The sequence below is a fragment of the Lygodium microphyllum genome, unplaced genomic scaffold (genome assembly GCF_053477565.2).
Source record: "Lygodium microphyllum isolate KBCC unplaced genomic scaffold, Lygodium_microphyllum_v1.1.10 scaffold_31, whole genome shotgun sequence".
NCBI classification, from domain to species: domain Eukaryota; kingdom Viridiplantae; phylum Streptophyta; class Polypodiopsida; order Schizaeales; family Lygodiaceae; genus Lygodium; species Lygodium microphyllum.
The window spans coordinates 9,338,527-9,358,952 of NW_028229514.1; positions in this window are offsets into that span (position 1 = coordinate 9,338,527).

Genomic DNA, 20,426 nt, shown 5'->3' on the forward strand with positions numbered 1-20,426 from the left:
GCTTCAAAACTTTTGAAGCTTCTCTACACCCAATGCCTTTGTGAAAGTGTTAGCTATCTAATCATGTGTGCTAACATATACCAAGTAAATCTCTCTTATAAGTACCTTCTCTCTCACAAAGTGATTTTACAGCTCAATGTATTTTGTCCTAGTATGGAACATTGGGCTCTTAGCTAGTTGTATATCTCTCATTTTGTCACATTAAATTATAATTGGACCATCTCCATGCATACCCAAATCACCCAATAACTTTTGTAGCCATACCACCTTACATGCTACCATACCAGCATCTCTATACTCAGCCTCTATACTTGATAAAGTAACTGTAGGTTGCCTTTTGTTGCTCCATGTAACTACTGCAATGTTAAGGGAAAATATAAATTTATTGGTAGACCTTCTCTCTAACATGCTACTGGCCTGATCTACATCTGTGTATCCAAATGCATGTACATTCTTACATGCATCATTAAAAAGTCCATAATGTAAAGTGACTTCACATACCTCAATATGCATCTAATTGCATCTAAATGATACTTTCTAGGCATTTGAATAAACAAACTAACAAGGCCAACAACATAGCTCAAGTTTGGACTTGTGATATTCATGTAAATAAAACTCCATACTATCCTCTTGAACACAATAGGGTCTTCTATCCCATCCCCAATATCAACACTCAACTTTACATTTTGGTCCAATGGCACTAAAAGAGGTTTAACGCTATCATATCATACTTGGATAACATATCCAATCCATATTGCCTTTGGGACATCCATAAATTATTATCACATTTGATCACCTCAATACCAAGAATGTACCTTAGCTCACCCAAATCCTTCATCTCAAATTCCTTCAAAAATTCATTTACTTTATCACCCATAATAATCAAGTCATCGACATAGATGACTATGATGACCAAGCATGCATCTCCCTTTCTCACATAAAGTGAGTGGTCAGCATCAGAAACATAAAAGTCAATGTTGACAAGACACTCTTTGATCTTATTAAACCATGCTTTAGGTGCTTACTTCAACCCATAGAGCACTTTCTTTAACTTGCATATATATGTGGAATGCTCTAAATCCTCATAACCTATTGGCTGCTCCATATACACCTCTTCTTGCAATTCACCATGCAAGAAGGCATTCTTGACATCCATTTACTATAAATTCCAAACTTTGGCTACTATCAAAGCAATCACATATCTAAGAGTTGCCATCCTAGCAATTGGGCCAAATGTATCTTCATAATATATTCCATATATTTGAGCATAGCCTTTTGCAATCATCATAGCCTTATACCTACTAACCGAACCATTTACATTATTCTTGATTTTGTAAACCCACTTACATCCAATAGTTTTTTTTCCCTTAAACATGGTACAAAATTTCAAGTCTTATTGGATTTTAATGCATCCATCTCCTCATCCATTGTTGCATCCCAATGAGCATGATCAATAGCATACTCAAAACAAGTAGTCCCAACATCCTCAACTACCTTTACCATATAAGAAAAATGGTGAGTTGCATAACCTTCAAAACCAAATCTTTTAACAGGGTATTTGGCCCTACTAGACCTATGTACCATCAGATCACTCAGTGGAGCCTTTACATTATCATGTGCTCTCTATACACTTGGTGTCCTCATTGAAAGAATACCAAGTTCATCATTCAAACTCTCTGAACCACTAGAATCCCCATCAAATCCCATATGACTAGTAGATGCATCATTACCATCCAATACTTTCTTCTTCCCTTTGTCTTTACATGTGACACTTGTAGATCCTCTTGAAGATTTGGGGCTACTCCTTAGTCTCCTAGACCAAGGGCTAACTCTAGATGTAGTACTCAATTATGTTTTTGGTCCACTAAGACTCCATGATTCTTGCTTTTCATTCTGCATATAATTATCATGATCATCCAATGCATCACCACTAGATGCATACCAACTACTCATCTCATCAAAAATAGCATCTCTACTCGCTCTGAACTCACCTATGATGATAGGGTTATAACAATAATACCCTTTTTAATCACATTCAAAAATTTGGGAATTTTCATAAAGTTTGAAAATTTCTAATGTGATTAATATTTGGACACATGGTCAAATCTTATCCCCTTATTTGAAAGCTGAATTTTTCTTAGATACTATATAAGCAATCTCTCCAAGTTCCACTCTCAAATATGGGGTTAAGATTTAGCCACTTGGTCAAATCTTTACTCTTTATTTAAAAGTGAAACTTGAGAGATTTCCAAATTCTCTAATATAGTATTTTCTACTTCTAAAAAGTATCTAATAAAAATACATTGTTTGGCATTTGGATCAAGCTTCTTTTGTAGCTTATGTGGCACATGAACATATGCAATATAGCAAAACTCTTTTAAGTGTGACACATTGAGCTTCTTGCATGCAAAGAATTCTTCGGAGGTCATCCCATGACGTGCAGATGTGAGAGTTCTATTCATAATATAGATAGAAGTATGAGCAAATTTAGACCAAGTTTTTTTTTAAATATTATTTTCAACTAACCATCGATACCAATGCAATTTCTACAGTATGTTTATTTTTCTTTTTTGCAATCCCATTTTTTTGTGGGATATACTTACAAGTAAATTGTCTCTTTATCCCATGAGACCCCAAGAAACTACTAAACTCATTAGAGAGGTAATCTCCCCCTCTATCTGATCTCAAGCACTTAGTTTTCAAACCTATTTCTATTTCAACAAGAGACTTGAAAGTTTTGAAATGCTCAAATACATCACTCTTTTTCTTCATGAAATATACTCACAACTTCCCTAAATAATCATCAATAAACTTGACAAAGTATTTGCTGCTACTAAGAGATGTTCTATGTAGGCCCCTAAACATTTGTATGTACAATATCAAGTATATTTGTTCTCACATCTCTATCATGCAAAAAAGGTTGTCTTGTCTACTTACCAAAGTGATATGCTTTCTACACTTGTGAAATTCTACAACTCTAAAAGTAGGCAACTATCTAGCTAATCCTTTGGACTATAATAATTTCATCCTTTGCACATTTGTATATTCAATATATTTATACCATATTTCAATGTTTGTGAGACCACTCCTTTTTCTTTAGCATACATAACATCATTCATAGTAGGAATTCTAGTATCTGAGATGACTAACACTACTTTCTTTTGCAACCAATTTACACTTATCATCAAAACTTCTTAAAAAAAACATTTTGTATTAAATCGAACCTGTAACTCTTGCTCTACCATTTGGCCAACAGACACTAGGTTCTTTGTGATTGATGGCACATGTAATACATTTGATAAACTCTTTTTCTAGACATTATACAGGGCAAGGGAACCTTTTCAATGTGTGAAATTGGGTGACATGAATCATCACCCGTCTGCACATAACCTAGATTTTGCAAATCCTACATCTCTCCAAACCATTTAGCATAATTGGTCATATGATTGGATGCACTTAAATTGACATGCCTTACATTATCATGTGTCCTCTTTCCTATAACGACATTCATCATATGCTACATAAAAAATACACACTCATTTTCACCACATATTCAAGATTTTTGGAAATTTTTATAAAGTTTGGAAATTTCTAATCTGACTAATATTTGAACACGTGGTCAAATCTTATCCCCTTACTTGAATGTAAAAATTTCCTTAGATATTATATAAACAATCCCCCAAGTCTCACTCTCAAATATGGGTTTAAAATTTAGCCATTTGGTTGAATCTTTACTCCTTATTTAAAAGTAAAACTTGGGAGATTTCCAAATTCTCTAATATGGTATTTTTTATCTTCATGCTGTTGTGAAGACGATGTATAGTTTCCTTGCTACAATTTACCACTATCCATATCATTTTTCTTAGCATAACAGTGGACTGCACTATAACCTATTTTACCACAATAATGGCAAATAATACTAGAATTTTTAGAGTTTTTGTTCTATTGTCTGCCTCTTCCTCTAGAGCTCCTCCTGCCTCTAAAGTTTCCACGGCCTCTTGAAACCTACATTTTATCAAATTGTTGATTTAACCTATTTTGCTGATTATCACCAGCAGGTCCCATACCGCAGCCTCTTGAAGAGAATCTGACATGTCTCATTCTTGAACTTGAGTAAAAAAACTGGATCTCTTCACCACTTCTTTTAGATGATTTACCTTGTATGTTGATCTCTTTGGTGATCATCAAGTGACAAATGATTTCTAGGTCTTCTCATTATTACGGCCATCCAAAGTAGATGAAACCAAATCATTATCATCACGCATTGCATCAATTGCTGCCAAAGTATTTGCAATGCTCCTCACCTTCAAAACCACACTCATTGACATGGGTTTTTCTTTCTTCAAATTATTCAACTCTTGCTTGAGTTGAATCTTTCATATCTTTGTATTCACTGAAATATGTTCTAAAAATTTATCCAAGTTGTTTTGAAGTTTTTATATTTTTAATATGCCCCAGTATAGTATTATCAATGATTACAAATAGCCAATACATTACCTTTTTGTCATTTGCATTCAATTCTTTCCATGCTTTTAATTCATCCACAGTCATATGGTTACTTAGCTCTGGCTCTATCTCTTCACTTGAAACAAACTCATAAATGCATTTTCTAATAAGGAAGTTTATCACATAGAACTTCCATGATGGTTGTTCTTGTCTAGATTCTCAATGATGGGGTTTCCACTATTTTCTACCATTATCACAAAAATAATATAAAACTACAAGCAAGTCTTGTGCAATCTTTCATAATAAGTGTACAACAATACACCAAGCAACATTTTTTCATTGTGACTTCTCAACAATACATATAATCTATAACCTGTTTGTAGATAAAACTTATGTTCAGTTCCTCATAAACTTCTCAAAACTTACAGATTTGAAATTTTGAAATTTGTAGCCATCCACTTTCAATTGACACAGCCAAAAATGCAATATGCCCTGAAATTATTGTCCACAACCTTGTATATCTCAAACGGGGCTTAAAAACAGACTCAAATGGCAAAAAAATTAGTGGAATACCCCAAAAGGACTGTTGTCCAAAATTTACAATGCTTTGCTTGCACACCATATCTCATAGTAATCAAATATTTTCACTCTACTCTACTTTTGGTGCCTCCATGGACACTATCCAAGAGAAAGAGTGGACAAATGAGAGAGCTTTTTACCCATTGCTTTCTTTCTCGAATCCTTACTTCTTCTCCTTTACTTTAGTCTTCAAAACCAACCTCTCTTGGTAGCACCACTCTGATACCATATCAAGAATCATGTGATGGGGGGATTTTCTTGATACACAAGAGAAAGCTCACCTAAGAACACAAGAAAAGAGATAGAGGCCAAAAACATTTTCTTGATGGTTTCTTCTTCTTCTTTCTTACATAATACAATGTACACAAAATATAGATAAGATACAATATAAAGGAAGTCGTATACTAAGTCAAACAATACATAACTAACTATACTAATCAACTAGCATTATAACTATGCAAGTTGTAGGTAGGTGCAACAAACTAAATATAATAAGTGATAAGTTAGTAGCCATGTGAGAATCATAATGACCACTGACATGCTAAGTATAAACATGTGGACCAATCTAGGTAGGTGGTCCATCATCAATGTTTGCATGTGTTGATCTTGCCATCTCAACACGATTTCTACCATCTCCATACAAGCACCAAGATTCTCATTATAAATACAAAGATAAAGTAGTATAGAGTCACTGTTGAGATGGCAAGCCCGACATATGCGGGTATTGATGATGGACCGCCTGGCTAGATGGGTCCGCACATCTACACTTAGCACCTTGGTGGTCATTATGATACTCACATAGCTACTAACTTATCACTTATTATATTTAGTTTATTACACCTACCTATAGCTGGCAAAGACATAGCACCAGTCGATTAGTATACTCAGTTATACACTGTTTGACTTAGTAGGCCACTTTCCTCTATGTTGTATCTTATCTATACTTTGTGTACATTGTATAGTGTGTGGAAGAAGAAGAAAAAATCAGCAAGAAAACGTTTTGGCCTCCATCTCTCTTCTTGTGTTCTTGAGTGAGCTTCCTCTTGTGTATACAGTGTGTGTTTAGCACAGTAGCTCAAGCAAGTCCCCCCACCACGCGATTCTTGACATGGTATCAGAGCCACGCCACTGAGAGAGGCTGAAGTGAAGGCTGAAGTGAAGGAGAAGAAGCAAGGTTTGAGGAAGCAAGCAATGGGTAAAAATCTCTCCCATTCTTCCACTCTCTCTCTTGGATAGTGCCTATGAAGGCACCAGAAGCAGGGTCAAGCAAAAATCTCAGATTGCTGTGAGATTTGATGTGCAAGAAGATCATTGTATATTCTACAGATAAGCCCTTTAGGGCTTGCCCGCAGTTATTTTGGGCGTTTGAGGCCATTTCAAGCCCCGTTTTAGAGCCGCAAGGTTGCGGACAGCAATTTCAAGATACACTGTGATTTCAGCTGTATTGACCGAAAGTGGGTGCACATGTTACAGATTGTGAATCTGTAATTTTTTTAGGTATTTGCAGGAAGCAAACATAAGGTTATTTGCAAACAAGTTGCAGATTACATGTATTGTTAAGCAATCAGTGAAAAATGTTGCTTGGTGTATTACTGTGCACGTGTTGTGGAAGATTGCAGAAGACTAGCTTGCTGTGTTATATCCTTGTTTGTGATAATGGCAGAGAATAGTGGAAATCCCATCATTGAGAAGCTCGACAAGAAAAACTACCCTTCATGGAAGTTCCGTGTGACGAACTTCCTCATTGGAAAGGGCCTTTATGAGTTTGTCTCAGGTGAAGAAAAGGAGCCAGAGCTGGGTATCCCTCCGCGATTGCAGATGAGTTAAAAGCATGGAGAGACTGGAATGTGAAAGACAAAAAGGTGATGTACTAGCTATCTGCAGTAATTGATAATACTATGTTGGGACATATCAAGAATGCAGAAACTTCACATGCAGCTTGCACAATTTTTGAGAGCATGTTTTCAGTAAATACAAAGGCACAAAAGATTCAACTCAAGCAAGAGTTGAATGCCTTGAAGAAAGGAAAAATATATGTCAATGAGTATGTTTTGAAGGTGAGGAGCATTGCAGATACCTTAGCAGAGATTGATGCAATTCCAGATGATGATGATTTGGTTTCATCCACTTTGAGTGACCTTAACAATGAGAAGGCATGGAAATCATTTGTTACTTCAATATATGTACGGAATCCATTTCCAGATTTTGATGAGCTGATCTCTCTCATGATTACTGAAGAGATCAATATGCAGGGTGATTCGTCTGAAAGAAATGGTGAACAAGTCCAAGCATTTTACTCGAGTTCAGGAAGGGGATGTGGTAGATCCTCTTCGAGAGGCCGTGGTATGGGACGTGCTAGCAATAACCAGCAAAACAGGTTCAATCAACAATTTGGTGAAATGCAAGTTTTTGGAGGCAGAGGAAACTTTAGAGGCAGGGGGAGCTCTAGAGGAAGAGGTGGATGGCAAAATAGAGGTTCTGAAAATTCTGCTATTGTTTGTTATTATTGTGGCAAAATAGGCCATATTGCAGCCCATTGCTATGCAAAGAAGGATGATATTTGTAGTGGTAAATTGTAGCAAGGAAAACTATGCATCGTCTTCACGACATAATGAAGACAAAAATGAGCGTTTGTTTATTATGCAGCATATTGATGAATGCAGATACAGGAAAGGGGACACATGATGATGTATGGTATGTCAATTCAAGTGCATCTAATCATATGACCAGTCATGTTGAATGGTTTGGAGAGATGTAGGACTTACAAAATCCAAGTTATGTGCAGACGGGTGATGATTCATACCACCCAATTTCACACATTGGAAAGGTTCCCTTGTCCTTGTATGAGGGCCAGACAAAGAGTCTGAGAGATGTATTACATGTGCCATCTATTACAAAGAATCTAGTATCTGTTGGCCAAATAGTAGAGCAGGGGTTGCAGGTCCTATTCAATGCAAAAGGTTGTTTTGTAGAAGACTTTAATGATAAGTGCATGTTGGTCGCAAAAGGAAGTAGAGTTAGCCGAATGTTCACTTTAGATGCTAGAATTCCTGCAATGGATGCTGTTATGTATGCTAAAGAAAAAGGAGTAGTTGCAAATATTAAAATATGGCATAAACGTATTGGACATGCAAATGTGCAAAGGCTGAAATTAATGTAGTCCAGAGGATTGGTTACAGGCTTGCCTTCTTTTAGAGTTGCAGAATTGCATAAAGTCTGTGAAGCATGCCAATTTGGTAAGCAGGTGAGACAACCCTTCTCGCATGATAGAGAAGTGAGAAAAAATATACTTGATATAGTACATACAGATTTTTGGGGGCCTACACAGAATGTATCTCTTGGTGGCAGCAAATACTTTATCACATTTATTGATGGACTGTTCAAGGAAGCTATGGGTATACTTCATGAAGGAAAAGAGTAATGTGTTTGAGCACTTCAAATCTTTTAAGGAAATTGTTGAATCAAAAATAGGCTTAAAAGTTAAGTACTTGAGATCAGATGGAGGGGGAGAGTACCGCTCTAATGAGTTTAGTGGCTTCTTGAAGGCTCATGGGATAAAGAGGCAATTTACTTACAGGTATACTCCACAGCAAAATGGTATTGCAGAAAGAAAAAACATGCATATTGTAGAAGTTGCACAGGCATTAATGGCTGAAAAGAATATGCCCAAACATTTTTTGTCTGAGGTTGTCCATAATGTTGTCTACATTATGAACAGAACTCCCACAGCTGCAGTTCATGGGATGACTCCTAAAGAATGTTTTACTGGCAAGAAGCCGGATGTATCGCACTTGAAGGTATTTGGTTGTGTTGCATACATTCATGTGCCAAATGAGCTACGGAAGAAGCTTGATCCAAAGATAGAAAAATGTGTTTTTATTGGATACTCTTTAGAGCAGAAAGGGTATCGCTGTTATAACCCTGTCTCACAGGTGAGTTCAAAGTGAGTAAGGATGTTATCTTTGATGAGATGGGAAGTTGGTATACAACTATTGGTGATGTTTTTGATGATGATAATGATCAGGACAGCTACATGTAGAAAGATAAATAAGAATCATAGAGTCTTAGTGGACCAGAAACATCATCTGGTACTACACCTACCATGAGCCCTTGGTCTGGAAGACTAAGAAGTAGCCCCACATCTTCAGGTGGATCTATAAGTACTGCAAGGAAGGACAAACGAAAGAATAAAGTAGTGGATGGTAATGATGCATCTACCAATCATTTGGGATTGGATGGAGATTCTAGTGGTTTGGAGAGCTTAGATGATGAGCTTGGTATTCCTTCAGTCAGGACACCAGGTGTACAGAGAGCTCATAGTAATGTAAAGGCTCCATTGAGTGATCCGGTGGTATGCAGATCTAGAAGGGTTCATATACCCTGTTAAAAGATTTGGTTTTGAAGGTTATGCAACTCACCATTATGCTTATATGGTGAAACTAATTGATAATGTTGAGCCCACTTGTTTTGAGAATGATGTTGGTCATACTCATTGGGATACAGCAATGGATGAGGAGATGGCTGCATTAGAAGCCAATAAGACTTGGGATTTGGTAGCCTTACCTAAGGATAAGAAAGCTATTGGCTGTAAAGTGGATTTACTAAGTCAAGCATAATGCAGACGGTTCAGTTAGCATGTATAAGGCTAGGCTGATTGCAAAAGGCTATGCTCAAACATATGGCATAGATTATGAAGAGACATTCAGTCCAGTTGCTAGGATGGCAACTGTTAGGTGTGTGATTGCCTTGGCAGCAGCCAAAGGTTGGAGTTTGCAGCAAATGGATGTTAAGAATGCCTTCTTGCATGGTGAATTGCAAGGAGAAATGTATATGGAGCAGCCAGCAGGTTATGAGGATTTAGAGCATCCCACATATGTGTTTTTGAGATGACAAGCTCAATAAATGTGGACATTAATGATGGGCCGCCTGGTTAGATGGATCCACATGTCTACACTTAGCACGTCGGTGGTCATTATGACTCTCACATGGCCACTGACTCATTACTTATTATATTCAGGTTGTTACACCTATTTACAGCTAGTATAGTTATAGCGCCAGTCGATTAGTGTAGTCGGTTATGCAGTGTTTGACTTAGTAGGCCACTTTTCTTTATGTTGTATCTTATCTATACTTTATGCATATTGTAAAGTGTGTGGAATAAGAAGAAGAAACCAGCAAGAAAACGTTTTGGCCTCCATCTCTCTTCTTGTCTCTTGAGTGAGCTTCTCCTTGTGCATTCTGTGTGTGTTTGGCGCAACATCTTGAGCAAGTCCCCCCACCACGTGATTCTTGGCATGGTATCATAGCCACGCCACTAAGAGAGGTTGATTTCAAAGGATGAAGTGAAGGAGAAGAAGCAAGGTTCGAGCAAGCAAGCCACGGGTAAGAAGCTCTCCCATTCTTCCACTCTTTCTCTTGGACAGTGCCTATAGAGGCACCAGAAGCAGGGCAGAGCAAAAATCTCAAATTGCAATGAGATTTAGTGTGCGCGAAGAGCGCTGTCTATTTTACAGATCAGCCCTTTTGGACTTTGTTGCTGCTATTTTGGCCATCCGAGGTCACTTCAGGCCCCGTTTTAGAGCTGTAAGGTTGCGGACAACAATTCGAGATTTATTACAATTTTAGCTGTGTCTACCGTATACATATGCACAAGTTACAAATTTCTAATCTGTAAGTTCAAAGGTGTTTACCAGTGAATAAACACAAGGTTTATCTGCAAACTGGTTGCAGATTGCATGTATTGTTGAGCAGACAGTGAAAAAGGCTGTCTGGTGTATTGATGTGCACTACAAGTCGAGGGTTGCAGAAGATTTGCTTGTTGTTTGGTATTATTTTTGTGATAATGGCAGAGAACTATAGCAACCCCATTGAGAAGCTCGATAAGAATAACTACCCTTCATGGAAGTTCCGTGTCATGAACTTTCTTATTGGAAAAGGCCTCTACAAGTTTGTGTCAGGTGAAGAAAAGGAACCGGAGGTGAGTGATCCTCCAACTGCAGAAGAGACAAAGGCACAGAAGGAATGGAATGCAAAAGACAAAAAGATCATGTATTGGCTGTCTGTAATAATTGACAATAATATGCTGGGACATATCAGAAATGCAGAGAATTCATATGCAGCTTGGTTCATACTTGAAAGTATGTTTTTCATAAATACAAAGGCACAAAAGATTCAACTCAAGCAAGAGTTGAATACATTGAAGAAAGGGAAGATGTCTATCAATGAGTATGCATTAAAGGTAAGGAGCATTGCAGATGCCTTGGCAGCGATTGATGCAATGCCCGATGATGATGATTTGGTGTCGTCTACCTTGGGTGGACTTAACAATGAAAAGGCTTGGAAGTCTTTTGTAACTTCTGTATATGTCAGAAAGCCATTTCCAGATTTTGATGAGTTGATCTCCCTTATGATCACTGAAGAGATCAACATGCAGAGTAAGACATCTAAAAGAAGTGGTAAACAGGTCCAAGCTTTCTACTCCACTTCAGGAAGGGGACGTGGCAAGTTCTCTTCAAGAGGCTGTGGTACAGGATGTGGTAGTGACAACCAGCAAAACAGATTGAATCAGCAATTTGGTGATATACAAGTTTCAAGAGGTCATGGTAACTTTAGAGGTAGGGGGAGCTTTAGAGGAAGAGGTGGATTGCAGAACAGAGGTTCTAACAACTCTGGTATTATGTGTCACTACTGTGGCAAAATAGGTCATATTGCAGCCCAATGTTATGCTAAGAAAGATGATATTCGCAATGGTAAGTTGCAGCAAGAAAACTATGCATCGTCTTCACGATAGAATGAAGACAAAAATGAACGTCTATTTTTTATGCAACATTTGCTAAATGCTGTTACAGGAAAGGGAACACATGATGATGTTTGGTATGTTGATTCAGGTGCATCCAATCATATGACCAACCAAGCAGAATAGTTTGGAGAGATGCAGGATTTGCAAAATGCAGGTTATATGCAGACGGGTGATGATTCATGCCACCCAATTTCACACATTGGAAAAGTTCCCTTGTCCTTGCATGATGGTAAGACAAAGAGTCTTTTGAGATGTATTACATGTGCCATCTATTACAAAGAACTTGGTGTCAGTCGGTCAGATTGTAGAGCAAGGGCTGCAAGTTAAATTTAATGCAAAGGGCCGCTTTGTAGAAGACTTCAATGACAAGTGCAAGTTAGTTGCAAAGGGAATTAGAGTTGGACTTATGTTTACTCTAGATGCTGGAATTCCTACTATGAATGCTGCTATGTATGCTAAAGGAAAAGGTATTGTTGCAGATATTGAAATTTGGCACAAACGCATTGGACATGCAAATGTACAAAGGCTGAAATTAATGCAGTCCAAAGGGTTGGTTTACAGGTTTGCCTACATTTAGAGTTGCAGAATTTCATAAGGTATGCGAAGCATGTTAGTTTGGTAAGCAGGCAAGACAACCCTTTTCACATGACAGAGATGTAAGCAAAAATATCCTTGATGTTGTGCATACAGATATTTGGGGGCCTACACAAAATGTATCTCTTGGAGGCAGTTCATACTTTGTCACATTCATTGATGATTGTTCTAGAAAGCTGTGGGTATATTTTATGAAGGAAAAGAGTGAAGCATTTGAGCACTTTAGGACTTTCAAGGTTGCAGTTGAAAGAGAAACAGGCTTGAAAGTAAAGTGCTTGAGGTCAGATGGAGGGGGAGAGTACCTCTCAAATGAGTTAGTGATTTTCTGAGGTCTCATGGGATAAAGAGACAGTTCACATGCAAGTATACCCCACAGCAAAATGGGATTACAGAAAGGAAAAACGGGCATATTGCAGAAGTTGCATGCGCCTTGATGGCTGAAAAGAATATACCGAAGTATTTTTTTATCTGAGGCTATTCATATTGTTGTTTATATTATGAACAGAACTCCCACAGCTGCAGTGCATGGGATGACTCCTGAAGAATGCTTTACTGGCAAGAAGCTTGATGTATCGCACTTGAAGGTATTTGGCTATGTTGCATATGTTCATCTGCCAGATGAGCTACGGAAGAAGCTTGATCCAAAGGCAGAAAAATGTGTCTTTATTGGATACTCTTTAGAGCAGAAAGGGTATGTTGTTATAACCATGTCACATGTAAGTTTAGAGTGAGCAGGGATGTCATCTTTGATGAAATGAGCAGTTTTGGTATGCATCTAGTGGTGATGCATTGGATGTTCATGATGATCATGACACTCATGTGCAGGATGAAAAGCAAGAATCACGGACTCTTAGTGGACCAGAGACATCATCTGGTAGTCCTTCGTCTGGGAGACTAAGGAGTAGCTCTACATCTTCAGGTGCATCTAGTAGCACTACAGGTAAAGACAAAGGAAAGAATAAAGTGTCAGATGGCATTGATGCAGTTCTTGATGGAGACTCCAGTGGCTCAGAGAGCTTGGATGATGAGCTTGGCATTCCTTCTGTCAAGACACTAGGTGTATAGAGAGCTCATAATAATGTAAAGGCTCCATTGAGTGATCCGGTGGTACGCAAATCTAGTAGGGTCAGATACCATGTTAAAAGATTTGGTTTTGAAGGTTATGCAGCTCACCATTATGCTTATATGGTGAAACTATTTGAGGATGTTGAGCCCACTTGTTTTGAGAATGATGTTGGTCATGCTCATTGGGATACAGCAATGGATGAGGAGATGGCTGCATTAGAGGCCAATAAGACTTGTGATCTAGTATCATTGCCGAAGGGCAAGAAAGCTATTGGATGTAAGTGGGTTTATAAGATTAAGCACAATGCAAATGTTTCTATTAGTAGGTACAAAGCTAGGCTGGTTGCAAAAGGCTATGCCCAGACATATGGCATAGATTATGATGAAACCTTCAGCCCAGTTGCTAGGATGGCAACTGCTGTCAGATGTGTGATTGCTTTGGCAGTAGCCAAAGGTTGGAGGTTGCAGCAAATGGATGTGAAGAATGCCTTCTTGCATGGTGATTTGCAGGAAGAAGTGTATATGGATCAGCCAGCAGGTTATGAAGATTTAGAGCATCTCACGTATGTGTGCAGGTTGAAGAAGGCGCTCTATGGGCTCAAGCAAGCACCTTGACAAGATCAGAGAGTATCTTGTAAATATTGGCTTTTATGTTTCTAATGCTGATCACTCACTTTATGTGAGAAAGGGAGATGCAGGTTTGGTCATCATAGTCATCTATGTGGATGACTTGATTATTACAGGTGATAGTGATAGTGTGATTGTTGAAGTCAAGGACTTTTTGAAGAAGAAGTTTGAGATGAAGGATTTAGGTGAGCTAAGGTACTTCCTTGGCATTGAGGTGATCAGATGTGATGATGGTATATGGCTGTCCCAAAGACAATATGGCTTGGATATGTTGTCCAAGTATGGTATGACAGCATGCAAACCACTTTCAGTCCCGTTGGAGCACAATGTAAAGTTGAGTGCTGATGTTGGGGATGAGATAGAAGACCCTACTATGTTCAGGAGGATAGTGGGGAGTTTGATCTACATGACCATTACAAGGCCAGACTTGAGCTACGTTGTTGGTCTTGTGAGTCAGTTTATGCAAGTACCTAGAAAGCCACATTTGGATGCAGTCAGACGCATATTGAGATATGTGAAGCCCACATTACATTATGGACTTTTCTATGAGGCAAGTACAGATGTACAGGTGTTTGGATACACAGATGCAGATTGGGCTAGTAGTATGTCTGATAGAAGATCTACCAGTGGATATATGTTCTCTCTTGGTAGTGCAGTAGTTGCTTGGAGCAGCAAAAATCTAAAGTTGCTTTGTCAAGTACGGAGGTTGAGTATAGAGGTGCTGCTGTTGCAGCATGTGAGGTAGTATGGCTAAAAAAGTTATTGGCTGATTTAGATGTGCAGGTGTAAGGTCCAGTTGTCATTTATTGTGAGAACATGAGCAGTATACAGTTGGCTAGGAACCCTGTGTTCCGAGTGTTGAGATCACAAGCTCAACAAATGGAGACATTAATGACGGACGCCTGGTTAGATGGGTCCACACGTCTACACTTAGCACGTCAGTGGTCATTATGACTCTCACATGGCCATTGACTCGTTACTTATTATATTCAGGTTGTTACACCTATTTACAGCTAGCATAGTTATAGCGCCAGTCGACAAGTGTAGTCGATTACGCATTGTTTGACTTAGTAGGACACTTTTCTTTATGTTGTATCTTATCTATGCTTTGTGTATATTGTAAAGTGTGTGGAAGAAGAAGAAGAAATCAGCAAGAAAACGTTTTGGCCTCCATCTCTCTTCTTGTCTCTTGAGTGAGCTTCTCAATGTGCATTCTGTGTGTGTTCGTCGGCGCAACATCTTGAGCAAGTCCCCCCTCCACGTGATTCTTAACATGTGTGCATGTTAAAGAAGACGCTCTATGGGCTGAAGCAAGCACCTAGAGCATGGTCTAACAAGATTGGAGAGTATATTCTCAATATTGGATTTTGTATTTCTGATGCTGATCACTCACTTTATGTGAGAAGAGGAGATGCAAGTTTAGTCATCATAGTCATCTATGTGGATGACTTGATTATAACAGGTGATAGTGACAATGGGATTGCTGAAGTTAAGGACTTCTTGAAGAAGAAGTTTGAGATGAAAGATTTGGGTGAGCTGAGATACTTTCTTGGTATTGAGGTGATCATATGTGATATGATGGTATATGGATGTCCCAAACGCAGTATGGCTTGGATATGTTATCCAAGTATGGTATGACAGCATGTAAGCCTCTTTTAGTACCACTGGAGCAAAATGTGAAGTTGAGTGCTGATATTGGAGATGAGATAGAAGACCCTACTATGTTCGAGAGGATAGTAGGGAGTTTCATTTACATGACTATCACAAGGCCAGATTTGAGCTATGTTGTTGGCCTTGTCAGTCAGTTTATGCAAATGCCTAGAAAGCCTCATTTAGATGCAGTTAGACGTATATTGAGGTATGTGAAGTCCACTTTACATTATTGACTTTTTTATGAGGCATGTAAGGGCCTACAGGTCTTTGAATACACAGATGCAGATTGGGTTGGTAGCATGTTAGACAGAAGATCTACAAGTGGATTCATGTTTTCCCTTGGTAGTTTAGCAGTTACATGGAGTAGCAAAAAGCAACCTACAATTACTTTATTGAGTACAGAGGCTGAGTATAGAGGTGCTGCTATGGCAGCATGTGAGGTGGTATGGCTGCAAAAGTTATTAGGTGATTTGGATGTGCAAGGAGATGGTCCAGTTGTCATTCATTGTGACAACATGAGCAGGATACAGCTAGCTAGGAATCTATTGTTCCATGCTAGGACAAAACACATGGAGGTGCACTACCACTTTGTGAGAGAGAAGGTACTTGCAGGAGAGATTGACTTGGTCGCACACAGGATCAGATAGTTGGCATTTTCACAAAGGCATTGGGTGGGTACAGAGAAGCTTCAAAATTTCTGAAGCTTACTTGGAGTTGCAGAGATAGAGTTGAGCTTGAGGGGGAGTGTTGAGATGGCAAGCTCAACACGTGCGGACATTGATGATGGACCGCCTGGCTAGATGGGTCCGCACGTCTACACTTAGCACCTTGGTGGTCATTATGATACTCACATGGCCACTAACTTATCACTTATTATATTTAGTTTGTTACACCTACCTACAGTGTGCAAAGGCATAGCACCAGTCGATTAGTATAGTCGGTTATGCACTGTTTGACTTAGTAGGCCACTTTCCTCTATGTTGTGTCTTATCTATACTTTGTGTACATTGTATAGTGTGTGGAAGAAGAAGAAAAAATCAGCAAGAAAACGTTTTGGCCTCCATCTCTCTTCTTGTGTTCTTGAGTGAGCTTCGTCTTATGTATACAGTGTGTGTTTGGCGCAGCAGCTCAAGCAAGTCCCCCCACCATGCGATTCTTGATAGTCATTATGTTCTTTGGTCCTCATAATGGAGCGTATCTCAAGTATCCTAACCAATGAAGTAATCTCTTCTGTGATTTCCCATCCAATGAAGCCCACATTCACTACATGACTAATGAAGGTGTGTGAGTTACCATGGTCCACTCATTAACAACAATCTTTCTAATAAGAATGGAAAGTGGTACCATTATATATTCTTGTCACTATCAAAATGACCATATGAGTAGTGATACAAGCAACTAAATACATGTCTACCTTGAAAATTTTGGGAAAGAGTGATATTATTGTTGAAAAAATACCCCAATGATTCTATTAGGTTGACTTGAACCTCTGGATTTGACCATGGTTATCAATCCAATCAACATTCTCTTAGATTCCCCATCACCTATATATTCTCATAAAATAATATTATCATAAAGACTTATGAGTACTTGCATAATGCTTTGTTGTACTAATTAAGGGGCATGAAGGATTAGTTGATGGGTAAGTATTTTTTTTAACAAAATTACATCTACCACCTCTATTGCCATCATGATGTCATCAAAACTCATAAGTGTATGTGCCAAAATACCAATCATGTTAGCCATGTGAACATCTAGCTTGTTGAATTCAATCTCTTTTATGAAGCTTATAACATCTTTTGCCTTCTCTTGCATTTGAAAGTCCATTCATCTTGTAATTTGAGGAATGAACTTTTCAAGAGAGGATTGAGTTTGATTCCCAAGTATCCAATAATTCACCATGTCTAATTGAATGCCTTATCTCATGTTGACATAAGGTATTGTTCAAGGTACTATATGATCCCATTACATAAAATGCCTCTTTATAATCATCCCCATGAATATTTCCATCATTAGGGTCCTTGGAATCTCTGATTTGCTTACCTTTTCTCTTCTTTCCTACCATTTGAAAGTGTAGTTCTGCAAATATACCTACTCTCAATAAATGTAATGTTCCCATTACTTAGTTTATTTTAATAAACAATGTGCGTATATATTCCAAAGAAATTTGATTTATGTTGCACGTTCACACATGGAAAAAAACTACAGAATCTCTATAGGATTTACAAGAAGCACGACTGGTTTACTAGAATAGTTTGAAATCTCTAGTATCATGTTTAGATGACTTAATTCCCACTTTAGATTGATCCAAATATATAATGTGACTTATTTTGAAAGAAATAAGTCATCCAAGACAAAACATCAATTAAAAATGACATGATTTACCAAAATAATTTTTTTCTCCTATTTTTTATAGACTCTCATAATTTTGCCAACCCTAGCTTGTCGACCAAATATGTTTCGATTGTTTTAAGTACCCAAATAACTTATTTGTCAAATTTACCTTGCAAAGCCCTAACCCAAGGAGGAGAGCTAACTTTAGGGTAGTTGATTTATTCTAAGCATGTTGCTTGGAACTGTTGAAATAGTTTTAACGAAGGTTGATCTTGTTAAAGATGGATTGTTAACCCAAGTTATGCTTGGTTGTTTGAAAAGGGTATCTCCAAGTGAATGTTGGCTGGTTGTGTTGGTAAGAGGAGAGAATCTTACTAAGGATAGGTGGATCATAAGCAAGGTGATTGCTTGATGTGGTTTTGGATGCTAATCCAAGTTGTTTGTGATTGATGATTGCATGGTCGAGTCTGAGATGACTGATTGCCATGGAAACAAAAGGGATGTTTTCCCTAGTAAATGTTATTAAGCTGGTTGCTTCAGCTATGGTTGATTTCCTAAAGGGATAATTAAGGAAGGATGGTGCTAGCTACCCCCCGCGAACTGCCAAACCCTAACCAAAGGGGGTTATGAATCCACGCCGGGAATGTGGACCGAACCCGCTGCGAGAGGTCTCTCCATGAAAATTACTTGGCGTAGGAGGATGCTTGGGTGCCAAGGGGGGCTCTGGTCGTAAATCCCAATGCCTCCAGACCCTACACAAGTGTTCTACGTGACTTGAGATGGGATCTTGAGGCCTTGATACTAGTTACAAGGCAAAATCTTGGTAGGATAAACCTTCGGGTTTTTATTGCTGGAAGATGGAATGATTTTTCTGTAGAGGCAGAAAGGGACACTTAATTCTCCTGTATGGGCGGGAGACAAACATTAATCTGAAGATAAGTTAAGGAAGTGTTTGATCTTGTTATCTTGTCTTCGTGTCTGTGCCCTAAATTATGTAAAGGAACTTGTGATTAACAGGTTCATTAAGGAAGCTGCTTTCATGTGTCAAACATAATTTGGTAGGTAATTAGTTAACTAAAACAACCCCCGAGGGAAGCATGGTGGATGTGACCAATGGGTCCATCCTACGGCAGGGTGGTCTCGGTTAGCCGAGAGCTTTCCTCAAAGGAAATGTTAACGAGAAATGTTAGGAAAAGTCGGACGATGACCTTAGACAATGTTGGTTAGAACCCTGATTCATACCGTTTTAGGGGACCGGAATGGGACTATGCCCTACAGGCAGAGAGGTCGAGTGATGCATCCCTCTCATTTCCCATTCTCTTTGAACCAACTGTGGTATGAGTCTGCTTTGGTCCAGTTGTATTTGCGCAAAGTGGAGCAGTTGTAGACCGACGCTAGAAGGCTATTAGGAAGACCCAACTACGAGGAACCCGGACTTCAGGTCCGATCCTAGTGGGAATGGCCGAATACTTCTGTCGTGAGGCACACTCGAGAGACCCTAGTTGGCAAACCCCGTGTCATTCCTTGGGAGTGTCAGTGGCGTCTTCTAGATGTATCTCTCGATGGACTGCTAAGACGTGTCCCGCAATTTGAGAAGTGGGCACTTACACTTTTCTAGCAATGGTGCTAAATTATAGCAAGAGCACAACCATTGAAAAAGAATTTGCAAATGTTCTCTAGGAACAACCAAAAGGAAGGAGAGGTTGGAGACTTGTAACTTCACCTTAGCTTTCAATGAGCATTGAAGAAGAGGTTTGGGCATGCATAATTTAATTGTGAAAGACAAAGCACTAACCTTTAATCTCTTCAAGAGGTTTGAGGATAATCAACCCCATCAGCATTGTTAATGAGGTACTAGGCTTGCTAAAGTATGCATGAAAGGAGTAAAGGTTTGATACCTATTATGGTTAGATTCATTGATGCCAATGCATATGTTCAAGTCAAGTAATTGCGAGTGGCACGCCAACTAGTTGAAGCTTGGCAAGATGTACTTAAGAATGTAAAATGGGTTGGGATTTGATAGAGAAAGGGTAATTCATTCCTTAAGGATGGAAGATGGGTGGGGACTCGAGAGAGGAAGGGTAACTCATCCCTTGTGCAACTAATTTTTTGGAATTTTGATTGAGCATTCAATTTCTCATTTTAACCCACTAATTCAAATCCTAGGAGGACAAAGTAATTGATAGAGAAAGGCATAGTACACTAGAACAATATATGGGTTCAAGGATCCTAGCATTCATGGACCTTGATGTAATCAAAAAGTAGTTACATCTCACACATAGAGAAACTCAATTCCCAAGACATCAATTGGAAAAACTAAACAAAGATT